This window comes from Petromyzon marinus, chromosome 10, assembly GCF_048934315.1.
Source record: "Petromyzon marinus isolate PM22_M1 ecotype Great Lakes invasive population chromosome 10, UKy_Petmar_22M1.pri1.0, whole genome shotgun sequence".
Lineage (NCBI taxonomy): Eukaryota > Metazoa > Chordata > Hyperoartia > Petromyzontiformes > Petromyzontidae > Petromyzon > Petromyzon marinus.
This window is the reverse complement of record NC_133676.1, coordinates 4,945,362-4,957,128: the sequence shown is the minus strand read 5'-3', so window position 1 is coordinate 4,957,128 and position 11,767 is coordinate 4,945,362. Positions and strand designations below refer to the sequence as shown.

The following is an 11,767-nucleotide window of genomic DNA, read 5'->3' as shown; positions in this document are numbered from 1 at the left end:
TATTTGTTTATCTTCGCGCTGTAGTTTCGATATCTTCAGGTGAGGCGATGCTGTTGTGTCTTTTGAGCTCTTCCTTTTCACGTTTTCAGTGTCTCGGGTCACGTTTGCAAATGAGACGATCTGCTGTCCCTGGCCTTTTGAGTTCTCAAACCGAGCTGAACAACGATAAACCTGACACGTACCATGTTTTTTTTTTTTTTATGGGGGGGGGGGGTGTGCAGTGTGTTGTCTCAGCTCCCGGCACGCGCAGCGAAACGTCGGACATCATACCCGATTCGCCACATAGTAATACAACCAGCAAAATAGACCAGAAAACGATGCAGCAACACGGCAATACAAAAAACCCACGCTGTGGGCGAATCGTTACGTAACCGCATGTCTTCTTGCACAGGCGCTCGTGCCGATAAACATATTCTATCTTCTTCTGGCCCTTGGCAAAGGGACAGGGTGTGTGAATTATACGACCGAGTTTAGGTTCGTGAGCCACGTGAATGGGAAGTAGCGCGACTGACAACTGTCCAGGGCGCAGAATGAAGTGGCCCATTGTTGGGTTGGCCTGGCCGCAGTCCCTGCAACTGAGGTGTGCCCCCCTGTAAGGGGACAATATGAATCCGCGATAGAATGAACGATAAGTTATGTTCATGTGATAGGCCCATATATGGAGTCATTGGTTGTGGCTTTGCCTGTATGAGGAATAGTGGAACGGGAATCTACGCAGTTTTAAAGGTTTGCATGAACATTAATTAAATTATGTATGCTTTTCCAGGCCCGTACATTGAGTAATTTGACGTGGGCTTTGGCCAAAGTACGGGTTGACTGAAACGGGGAATCGGCTGATTTTTTAACGATCGAGTATTGGTGGAATTTTTGGCGAAGCCTGTCCATTGACGCTAATTGGCTTCCCTGAACACGAGCATCATTCATCATTTATCTGTCGCGGATGCATTATATCCTGATATCTGTCGCTCCACGTGAGAATAAAAACGAAAGTATTTTTTTGTACAAATCCCATCGGCCGCACGGCCTTCTGGGAGTTAATTGTATCGGCATAATTAGTTCAAAACAAGCAAACTGTGGACCGGTCCCGAGCCAGACTTGCTTCAACAAAGTCCTGTGAACTGTCAATGACTCTTTTTCTGTTAGATACGAGTTCCTCCTAGTTCGATGCAATACTATATCATCAAAAACAAAATAATCCCTAATACAGGGTTTTTTTTGGGTTAGATCGCGTAAATGTGTCGTTAAACCCACCACCACCCGACACAGCCAACTAGTGAGGCTTGTCACGTAAACAGAAGGTGGCCAATTCGTTACTAGTACAGCACTAACCGGTGTGTTGGAGAGTAAATCCACAACATTTACAATTTGAGTACGACGTTTCGCTAGTAATTACAACTAAGCTTCACGAGACGCCAGCCGCATATGGCGAAACGTCCAACTACTCAAATGTAAATGTTGCAGATTTACTCTCCAACACACCGGTGTGATCCTATTTAGCATCGTTGTGTAGAATTTTTTTTCAATGAATAAATGTCGTTATGATTATGGAAGCTATTAAGGTTGCTCTGTTACAACATGCTGGTATGCGAATAAACTAAATTGGTAAACCGAAACGATTAAAAGAGCTGTTTGTCATAAACCAGGAATCATTACCCTCACAGGATGCGGGGACTGCATTTCCAAGAAGAGCAGAGTTGTAAAACCAGCCAGCTTGCTCTTTTTTCAGCTCCGACGCGACATGCATGCTCGTTATGCATTTAAACTATTCACAGCATATACTTTGGACGTTATATGTTGCACATATTTAACAGTCTGTACCTATACACGGTTCAACAAAGAACCGTGTGAACAAGAGACACCGGATATCTTTTTACACCTATCAGGAATGTACAGCGATGTTTTTCATGAAACACGTGCGGCCCTTGTTGTCAATCCATTGTGCATGAGAGGGCCTCCCTCCACGTAGTGTGGCTCGTGGGGATTGTTCCACCTCATGCCCCATCACCATGATGATCAGTGCAGGTTGGCGAAGGTCGTAAAGAGCAGATGTGCCACCACAACAAAACTTGATGCAAAAATATATATTTTTAATTCTACCAGGTAAGGATCACTGATCGATATAGCTCGTTTTCAGAAGCGACCTGGCCATCACAAATTTCAGCTCAACGAAGTGGCTTATCATCATTTGGAAATGCATAGCAGCCAAATAATCTAAACGCACGTCGATTCGAAATGGGGAGGGGAAAAAATCGAAGGATGTGAAGAAAAATCCACGCGACCACAGGGAGAAAGAACATGCAAACTCCAAATATACAGCAGCAGATGTCAGTTGGGATAGAAACCCACGACCTCCTGCATACCAGGCGAGGTGGTTAATATCTCGCCACCGTGACGCCCCTATTTGCACAAGACAGGAAGTGTGTCACTATAGCTTGCACCAGTGTTCCTCTCTAAAAAGTTATCTGCCCAAGGGAAGGTCCATGGCTCAAGCTCTTTCCATGCGTAGGTTATTCGGCCACAACTAGGGAAGGACGGATGACTGAGCTGACGTCCCCCTTTGCCTTCCGAATTTGGAGTTTTTAAGAATATTTGGCTGCTACAAATTTCCAAACGGTAACCCCACTTTGTTACGCTACCATTTGTGGCCATGTCGCTTCTGAAAAATAGCTATTTATATATAGCTCAGCGGGCCTTACCATGGAAACTACACCAGGTGATGGAAACTACTATGGGAACTACATCAGGTGATGGAAACTACATCACCTGATGTAGTTTCCATGGTAAGGCTCAAGACAACCAGAGCTTCCGTGTTCCCCATGTTTTTAAGACTTTGCAGTGTCTGCTCTCACTGCCCCGTAGAGTGAGTTAGTACATAAAAAAACTACCACATCACAAATATTACTTTGTAGAACATCCATATCTACATTACTGCGAGAAGACGATTTGAGATTAAAAAAAAATTCTCCGTCTTTTATCGTGCACGAGAAGGTCGGTGAATTCTCAATGTTGTCTGCAGCGATAAGGAAGGCAACTACAAAATAGTTCAGTGCGATAGAAAGATTCCAAAGTACAGAGGCGCCCGTTGCACCTTTAACTGCCGCTTGCTGACTTCTCAAGAATGTGCCCCTCCATATATTCTGTAACCTTTTATAAGGACTGCAAACATGTTTGCTTGGGCTTTGTAGAGATTTTATTCCTTTACGTTCCTCTACAGCAGTTGTAGATTATTGGCAGGATGTTGGTAATAAGACATTTGAGTTTTTTTGTTATTGGCATGTTTTTTTTAAAGAAAAAAAATCTAATTGTTATTACCAGTCCTTTGTTAATCGACTGCTGGATGAAAGTCTCCCCACGCAGTGTCGGTGATGGGGCCTACTTGACCATACTTCACCGTGCTGATCAGTGTGCATTGGTGAAGAGGTCTAGCGATCACACGGGACCAGTTCAGATGTCACCGTCTTCCTTCGTGTGGCGTGTTGCGGCAACTGATTTATGGAACGGTAAACAAATGCTATAAATCGATGTCTGGGATCTTTGGCCGTTCAGTGGCGCTGGCTTTGGTGCCACGGCCCCGGGTGACAGCATGCTCCACCGTTCGTTCTGCCCGCGCAGTCGCAAGATTTAACCGTGGTCCAGAGTTTAAAGGGGGAGCCAAGAGAAGGAGACGCCAGGGAAGGGGGGGGAGGGGTTGTTGGGTCATAGATGCGGTCTGCCGGTCACTCGTGCTTCCCTCCGTTCCGTTCGCCATCTCTCCGAGTGGCGCAACGCTGTGGCCGGGGTTTTGAATCACTGGCCAGAAAGGGTGACGCGGGGTTGGGGGGGGGGACCGAGTTCGTGGTGACTCGTCAGTTCAGCGTTTGACGAGGCCCCGTCAGATCACCAATGGTGATGCCGCTGTTCGGCAAACGTGGTGGGAGCCGCGGAGATGTTTGCGGTGATTTCAGTGCGCCCGCGATCTGACGCATCGCCGTGTTCGGTCGCGCGTCCACGATCTGCGCTCGCTCGCTGCGACCCCCCCGCACCAGGGAGCAAAGGCTCAGCTTGCGGAGTAGACAAGGGGAGCAAGGGGGGGTTCGCCCGTCCAAAGGGCTGTGGTGAAACATCACTCGCCACCGGAGATAACGTGTGGCCGGAAAAAGAAAAAAAAACGAACTCGGGACCGCCGCGGTCATTGCGCGGTGCGCTAACCACTACGCCACCACCGAAAAATACTCACGATTATTGAGTTGTTCGACAGTTGCCCTTTTGACAGACTGTAGGGGCTAACAGCACTTGTAGGGGCAAGTGCTGTGAGCGAGCACCTATGAAGACCGAAACGGTACACGAGGGGGTGGGTGGCCAGCACCACGCCCGACCGACTTTGTCTCCCCAGAGGCGATGTTTACATCGATGTTTACACATCGCACCAGGTACTCATTTGAGGCTGAGTCGACCCAGGGGAGGCCCAGGACCGGTTCAGATAATCGTCGCTGGTGTTGGCCATGAGCGGGAATCGAACCCGGGTCGCCAGGTTTATAGTGCAGCGCTCTAACCGCTACACTACCGCTCACACACGCACGGGCACCACACATCGTTCATGGACATACGACACGCAATACATCATCGCCAGCTTAACCAGACAACAGGGACACAATAGAATCCAGGCTGCAGTGCGGCGCATATTAATGAAAACAATTCTCCCACCGCACATTCGCATGTTTTAAATATTGCACCATTCATTCCAGATGCACCTTAGTTGGGCAGCTTATGAACAACGCGCATGTTTAGATTACAAATTGGAGCTGCCCAACTTTGGTTTTCATAGAGGCATTATATATATGACGATGAGATAATTTAATCCTCTATAAGTAGTGTGTTTGATGTATTTCTGGCCTCTTGCATGAGACATAGTATTATATTATTTTGTCATACCATGATTAATTGCTCATTTAATATAAGCAGAAGGGTATATGCGTTTAATAATAAGAAGAATATTCAGCCCATTGTATGGAGCCCTCCCACGCTGTATAGGTCATTGCGGTTCATTGAACATACTTCACCACACCAGTCAGTGGACCATGGGGTAGGAGGAGGCCCCAGGATCAGTTGGATGTGTCACTCATGACTGAAGTTAGTCGTGGTGAGAAATCTTACCCAGGTTTATGGGTTCATAGCACAGTGCAGTAACGACTATGCCACTGCTCTAGGGTATATGACTGTGAGTAACGTAGTGCTATGTTTTATACTGCCACTATTTGGACGCATATGGAGGATGGGCAACAACAGGACAATTCAAAGTATGTTATTCTTGGTTCTTTCGGTAAAGTCACGTAGAAGGGAAACAATAAAATAATACAAATATAAAACAATATGGTTTTATTATTAAATAATACAAATATAAAACAATATTGTTTTATATTTTTATTATTTTATTGTTTCCCCTCTACGTGACTTTACCGAAAGAACCAAGAATATGAATCCCTGCAGTCACGAAAGCTTTAAATCAAAATTCAAAGTATATTGTTGGGAAAAATAGAAGGAACCAGAAAGGGATGCAGACCTCACACGTAGAATGGCTTGATGACAAAAGAGATTGGTGCCAGAAAGATGTGGCACTACTTGAGCAACACTGGCAGAAGGCGGAGGAAAGTGGAAACAAATGACGAGATTTGATTTGAAGCTTTCGTGACTGCAGCAGGACGGAAAGAACCAAAGAGTAAATGATGAGATCTGCAGTGGGAACACCTACAAGTTGTCTCCCCTGGATTGTGATGATGACGATTTTGTCACATTAAATATGCTGGAGGATGTGTGTTAGGTGGAGCAGAGTGGCGCAGCACGATGCACTTTGAATTCTGGCCCACCAGAGTTCGATTCCCGGCCAGCTGCTGACATCAGTGGCGAGTGACATCTCAACAGTTCCTGGTTCCACAGCCGCCCCCACCCCTTGACCAACTCGTATTGACTAGCGTGGTGAATCACGAGTCAAACAACTTCACAAGCAACCTGGCACAGGTTGGCAGTCATCCAGCAGAGCTCTAATGTACGGCACGACGTGGTGTGTGTGTGTATATATATGCAGTGTAAGTGTGTTGGTGCTCTTGTAACGCAATGCGTAGCTGCCATTCACGGAACCGCCACATTATATATTTTTTAGCGACGGCATTTCAATTACTGCGCTGAACTTTTGAATAGCGTCTAATCCCCGTCTACAGACGAGGCACTCCCTTGCCTTCCTATGACATCACCTGCTCAGAAAAGCTACGGCCCAAAATGTAATAACAGCCATTTAGCATTCGTAAAATGTGTAATGTTTTCCCAGAAGGATCAATACGTGTATTTTGTACATTTTATTTTCGAATCGAAAGTCTGTATAGCAGTCCTGCTACGACTATGTTTATATTACCAGGTAAGGCCCACTGAGCTCCTTTTTCAGAAGTGACTTGGCCTCAAATGATAGCTCAACAAAGTGGATTATCACGTGGAAATGTATAGCAGCCAAATACTTTAAACGCATGTTTCTGAAATCCTCGCGACCGGGGCTGCTGTGTGGAGAGAACATGCAAACTCCAAATATACAACAGACGTCAGGGTCTGGATTGAACACACGACCTCCTGTAAACCAGCCGAGGTAGCTAACAAGTCGCCACCGCGGCGGCGAGATGTGTGTATATATAGTATATGCAACCTATATATAGTATATGCAAACACCATATTTTGTAGATTTCATCAAAACAAACACGAATGTTAAAGCTCACACAGAGGCGAGCCAAGATGCAAAGCCCTAATTGTCTGCTGCGCAGTCAATAGCGCTGACAAGGCATGGCGTTTACTACAGAGACATTAGCAGCATTCCTTATAGTTCAGGCGGGTCACCGGTCACCACTTAACAATGTCCCAGACGACCCACCCTATAGAAATACTGATGCCCTCACTGATAAGCAGCGGGTATGGTACGACAAAGAAGAACGAGTGTGTGTGTGTGTACGGAGGGAATGCCGGGCATGTACTATCGCTTAAATTGTTATTTTGTCAATATGTAATCCCACCAATAGCAAATTCGCGATGTTATCCCGGCAGCGTATTGCAGCGGGTGTGCGTTTTAAGCCTGCAGTGAAGGCACCTGAAGTGGAAAACGACTGGTTCAGCCACCCAGAGAATGCTGGGCCGCACTCTCTCGCTCGCTCGCTCGCTCTCAGCCACACCTCCGGCAGATTGCTTATCTAAGCCCAGCGAGGTAAACACGTGGGGTCCTGCCCCTACACGAATGTTTCTGCAGCTGACGGACGGATGGCACTGGGTTTATTGTACCAGCATTCGCGTTGACATCTGAAGGGGGCGGCACGATATTTAAGACGTTAACGCCACTGGCGCTGTTATCATACAGTTCGCGGCAGGAGGACGAACAAAACACGCGTGGTAAATCAGATAGGGCCCATGAAACTGTGTACGGATAAAATCGTCCCCGGCCACCACGCTGGAAGATTCCAGACCTGCGTTAGTGACGCGTCAAAAAAATTGGTAAATGCTGCGCGGCAGGGGTAGTCTGATACGTGGAGTTTGTATGATCTCTCACCCCCTACTGCATGGGGTTTTACTCAGGAGTATCCAGTTGCCTCCCAAAGCTCAAACAAACCCTATAAAGCATTAGACCTCCTTTGCCAGTACCAAAATGTAATAATAGGTTTTTTCCCCTTTTTTCTGGCAACAAAACTGAAACCTTTTTTTACAAGGATTCATGTCTGCATTAGCCACAATACCTGCAGTCAAAATGCAAAAAAACTATGATAATATATGCATTGTCCTTTAAACTGATTGGTCCACACCAAGGGACACAATGGATAATGCAGACATGAATCCTTGTAAAAAAAGGTTTCAGTTTTGTTGCCAGAAAAAAGGTGAAAAACCCTATTATTATTATTAAACCCTATAATGTAACTAACTGATATTGCCAATTACTAAATTTGGGATTGTCCATAGCTTACATCACCCGGATTGCAAAAACCTGACAGGACCCCCCTGAAATAGAATCTTCGGACTCAGGGAGGCTTTCCTGGTTAAACAACAACAACAATTATAATTATAAATGCACATGCATCGATTCTCCTGGGACGGCTTGGAATCTGGATAAGCATCGCCAAATGGCAACGTATTGTTTATAGTTTGTGTAACCCCACTGCGCAGGGACTTTCTAAAGAATTAGTGTTAAAGCAATACATTGACATCAGAGTAAAGTGCACACGCAAGAGGGCCGTAGCTAAATGCTGCATTTCGTGAAACACATGATCACAGGTAAAAACCATGACGGTTATAATAACGTATATATTTCATATGTATTGGGGGGAGAAACACATGATCAAAAGCAATGGTTCCCTCATTGTATATCCACCAGGTGTAGTTTCCAAAGTCAGGTTTGGTGGTGGTGGTGGGGGGATCATCAATGATGCCGAGTGCTCTGACCACGTACTCTATTGAGTTTGGAGACAGTCGCGCGAGGTAAAGGCCTCGCTCACGCTCAGCTGCCGTGGAGGTGACGGGCGACCCTGGTAGCCATGGCTCCATTGCAGCGTTGAGCACCGCCGCTGCTGCTGCTGAAACCAATGGGAGCTCAGCAAAGATTTTGCAGATACAACAGCACAGACATCTCGTCCGTCCGGTTAGACGCGTCTGTCATTTACTGCACCCCCGCCCCCTCTCTCCCTTACCTCTCTGGGCTACACGTCTGCACACTCTGTTGCTTACCAACTCAAACCACCAAAGGCACGACCGACGTGTCCTCTTTCATTTCTCCACAATGATCTCGAAAACGGACGCGCAGAAAGAAATGCCGGCGCTCGATGCACCACTTCGTCGAGCAATCATTTGTGATGGCCAGGTGGCGTCTGAAAAAAAAAGTCATACAAGCTCAGTGGGCCTTACCTGGTAAAAAAATAAAAAATTAATCGTTTCTAGTTTTATAGTTTCTAGACTTTATAGCGACCGTGGGTTTTTTTCATCTGCGCGCATTCTATCAGCCAGGCACCTCGCTGGGTTCAGAGTAGGGTGGCCGTGACATTGATTGTCGAGAGCGCACCTGGTTTGCCGATTTTGAGAAAACTCCTCGCTCTGCGAGTGTATTGCTTGGCAGCCGAACAATGGGGGCTGACCAAGCCGCTAATACAGCCAGCGTCTCATCTCCAGAGACCTTAAGCTGACGGCGTGAGCCGGCGTTTCACAACCTCGTCCATGAAAAAAAAAACAAGTTTGGGACAATGGAATAGCGCTGCACAATGTTTCGGTCGAGCTTATTTATATATTTAGTGGGAAACAATAACGTTTACGATTTTTTTGCGTGTTTGTTTCCCTTTAAGTGTACGTGCAGTCTTTGGCGAGGATTTTATATCGTATGCGGGACACGCGTGACTCGTTCGTACGCGATTTAGCGACGCGAATTACAAAGTGCGTTGTACAAACTGAGCCAGCGATGAGTAGGAATGGTCCACAAAGGTCAGCTACGCACCTCCATTATTGCACACACGACGAATTTCACAGCGCAAAGCGCGCGAATAACGTATTGGGTGCCCCGAAGGCACGGCTAGTCCTGTGGTCAGGTCACGTGTGGTGGCGTCTCTGGCCGGTGTGGAAGCGTAGGCCAAAAACCCGAACAGTGAGGCTCTCAGACCTCCTTCGAGGCCCTTCGAGCAGCAGCGGCATGGGCACGAAGTTGCAGGGCGGCGCCTTTTCACCCCTTTTACCCCGAAACCAAAATCCTCCGATTGTGACCCCCCCCCAAGTCATTTCATGAATGTCGGCAAGAGCTCAACCTTTAGCTTACACCGCTGCACTGCCAGTCGCTTACCCCGCGATTCGAAGGCCACGAGGAGCTGACTGGCCAGGACGTTTATAGATATATATTTTTTTCCAGCAAAAAATAAATCGCTTCAGCCACGTCGGCGATCGTTCATCGCTTACCAATGCGAAACGCACGTGGGGCAGCAGCAGCAGCAGCCGCGATTCGTCGTCGTCACCACCACAATTCATCCCCGCTCACGTAGGTGAGCGCCGGTTGAGGGTATCGCCGATCGGCTGTGCCCCCACACACACAGGGAGGGCCTACACATGTCAACGTCGGCTGTGCCCACACACACACAGGGTGGGCCCTACGCATGTCACCGTGGGCTGTGCCCACACACACACACAGGGTGGGCCCTACGCATGTCACCGTGGGCGGAACTCACTCAGGTGCGCCACAAACAGCGATCGCACGCCGAGACACGCTCTGTGCGGTCGGACCTGTCTTGCAAGCGGTGCCAGCTAATTGATTTGTTGAAAAACCCGTAATTAAATTGCAACTTGTGGCAATATTCCAACAGATGCAGCTCCATATGTTACGTGTGGAGTAATCGCTATTGCGTCTGCCACCTTCATGTGTGTTTCGTTTGTTGTCCTTTCCCCCCCGCACCTCCGGTACGTAGCCAACCGTTCAACATCATCACCATCATCATCAGCCGTGGCTGGATAAAGGGCTCATCAAGCTGCCGTCATTTCTCACATTCCCCTGGCCTTACGGAAGCAGGTGCATACCTGTCACCAACGTCTGGATGCATTATTTTTTTGTAGTCATAAGGACTGTGCAATTAAAAACGGGTGGGTTGTTTTATGTTGTTGCCGTATTTCGGGGTGGAGCTGCTGAGCAGTGGTTAGCACCGAGCGAGCTAAGTCACGGCTAACATCAGAAGCGAGTGAAAGCTAAATCGGTCCTGATCCCCTCCTCATCAACCCAGAATGACGAGTGCTGTGTGAGGTCCGGTCGAACAACCCCCATGACCGACGTGGCACAGAGAGGCCTTCATCCAGCAGTCGATTAACACAAGTCTGTAAATGACTCTGTACAAGATGTAGTAGTCATAATAATTATACAAGCACCCTGTAACGTTTATAAGATAGTACTCATTACGCACAAAGTGTTTGTATCACAAATGAACCACGTTAACTTGCTGATCTCGTCAGGGATCACAAACCATCACCACGTGAACCCCCGTCATCCTCGCAGGGGTTTCTGGTTAACCATTGAATAAAGACCGTCAGCACATCGCAGCGCTGTCAGATGCGCTTCTGGGGCCGTCTGGAACGCTCTTCCTTCCGATATTAGGAAGCCACTGGAGCTTTGCACTTTTAAATCTAGATTGAAAACTCATTCCTTTAGAACTGCTTTTTGAGTTTCGTTTCTTGTCCTTTCCCCGCAACTCCGATTAGCACGGTTGGCTACGTACGGTGCGAAAGACGTTCAACATACGCACACGCATTTATGCCTATGAACGTAGTTATAACAATTGATACGTTATATTCTTGGTCACGTGACTTTACCGAAAGAACCAAAAATATGAATCCCTGCAGTCACGAAGGCTTTAAATCAAAATTGATACGTTGTGTGTGTGTGTGCCCTCGCGTTGTAAGCGCCTGCGTGTGTCCAGCGGGCTTAGACTGCCACTGTTCGGCGTGTCTGGACATCACCTGCACAGGTGACGTCACGCTGTCAAGCGTGCCGATAGCTGCCCGACATGCCAGGTGATTAATGTCTGCCAAGAGGCTTCTCGAAGCTCGCCCTGCTACACACGTAACAAATTCAATCTCCGCAAAGAGCGCTGTTCCCCCCTCCCCACCGTAGCACAATGCAAACGTACACGAGGGGTACACAGCCAACACAAGCAACCATCATCGGGCACAAATGAATGAGAAGGCAAACATAGTCAACTTGGAAATATGATGCAATACAACACAGAGAGTCGGCCAACACAAGCCGACTCTC

General features: G+C 47.4%; 1 long non-coding RNA gene across 1 annotated transcript; it reads right to left on the bottom strand.

Moving 5' to 3' along the window:
* Positions 1 to 5,323: 5,323 nt before the first annotated feature.
* Positions 5,324 to 11,534, bottom strand: LOC142924215 (uncharacterized). The gene is made up of 3 exons (XR_012941393.1): positions 9,931 to 11,534; positions 8,722 to 8,861; positions 5,324 to 8,567 (listed from the first exon to the last, which is right to left on the bottom strand). It is a non-coding gene; the product is annotated as an uncharacterized LOC142924215 (long non-coding RNA).
* Between the last annotated feature and the right edge of the window lie 233 nt (positions 11,535 to 11,767).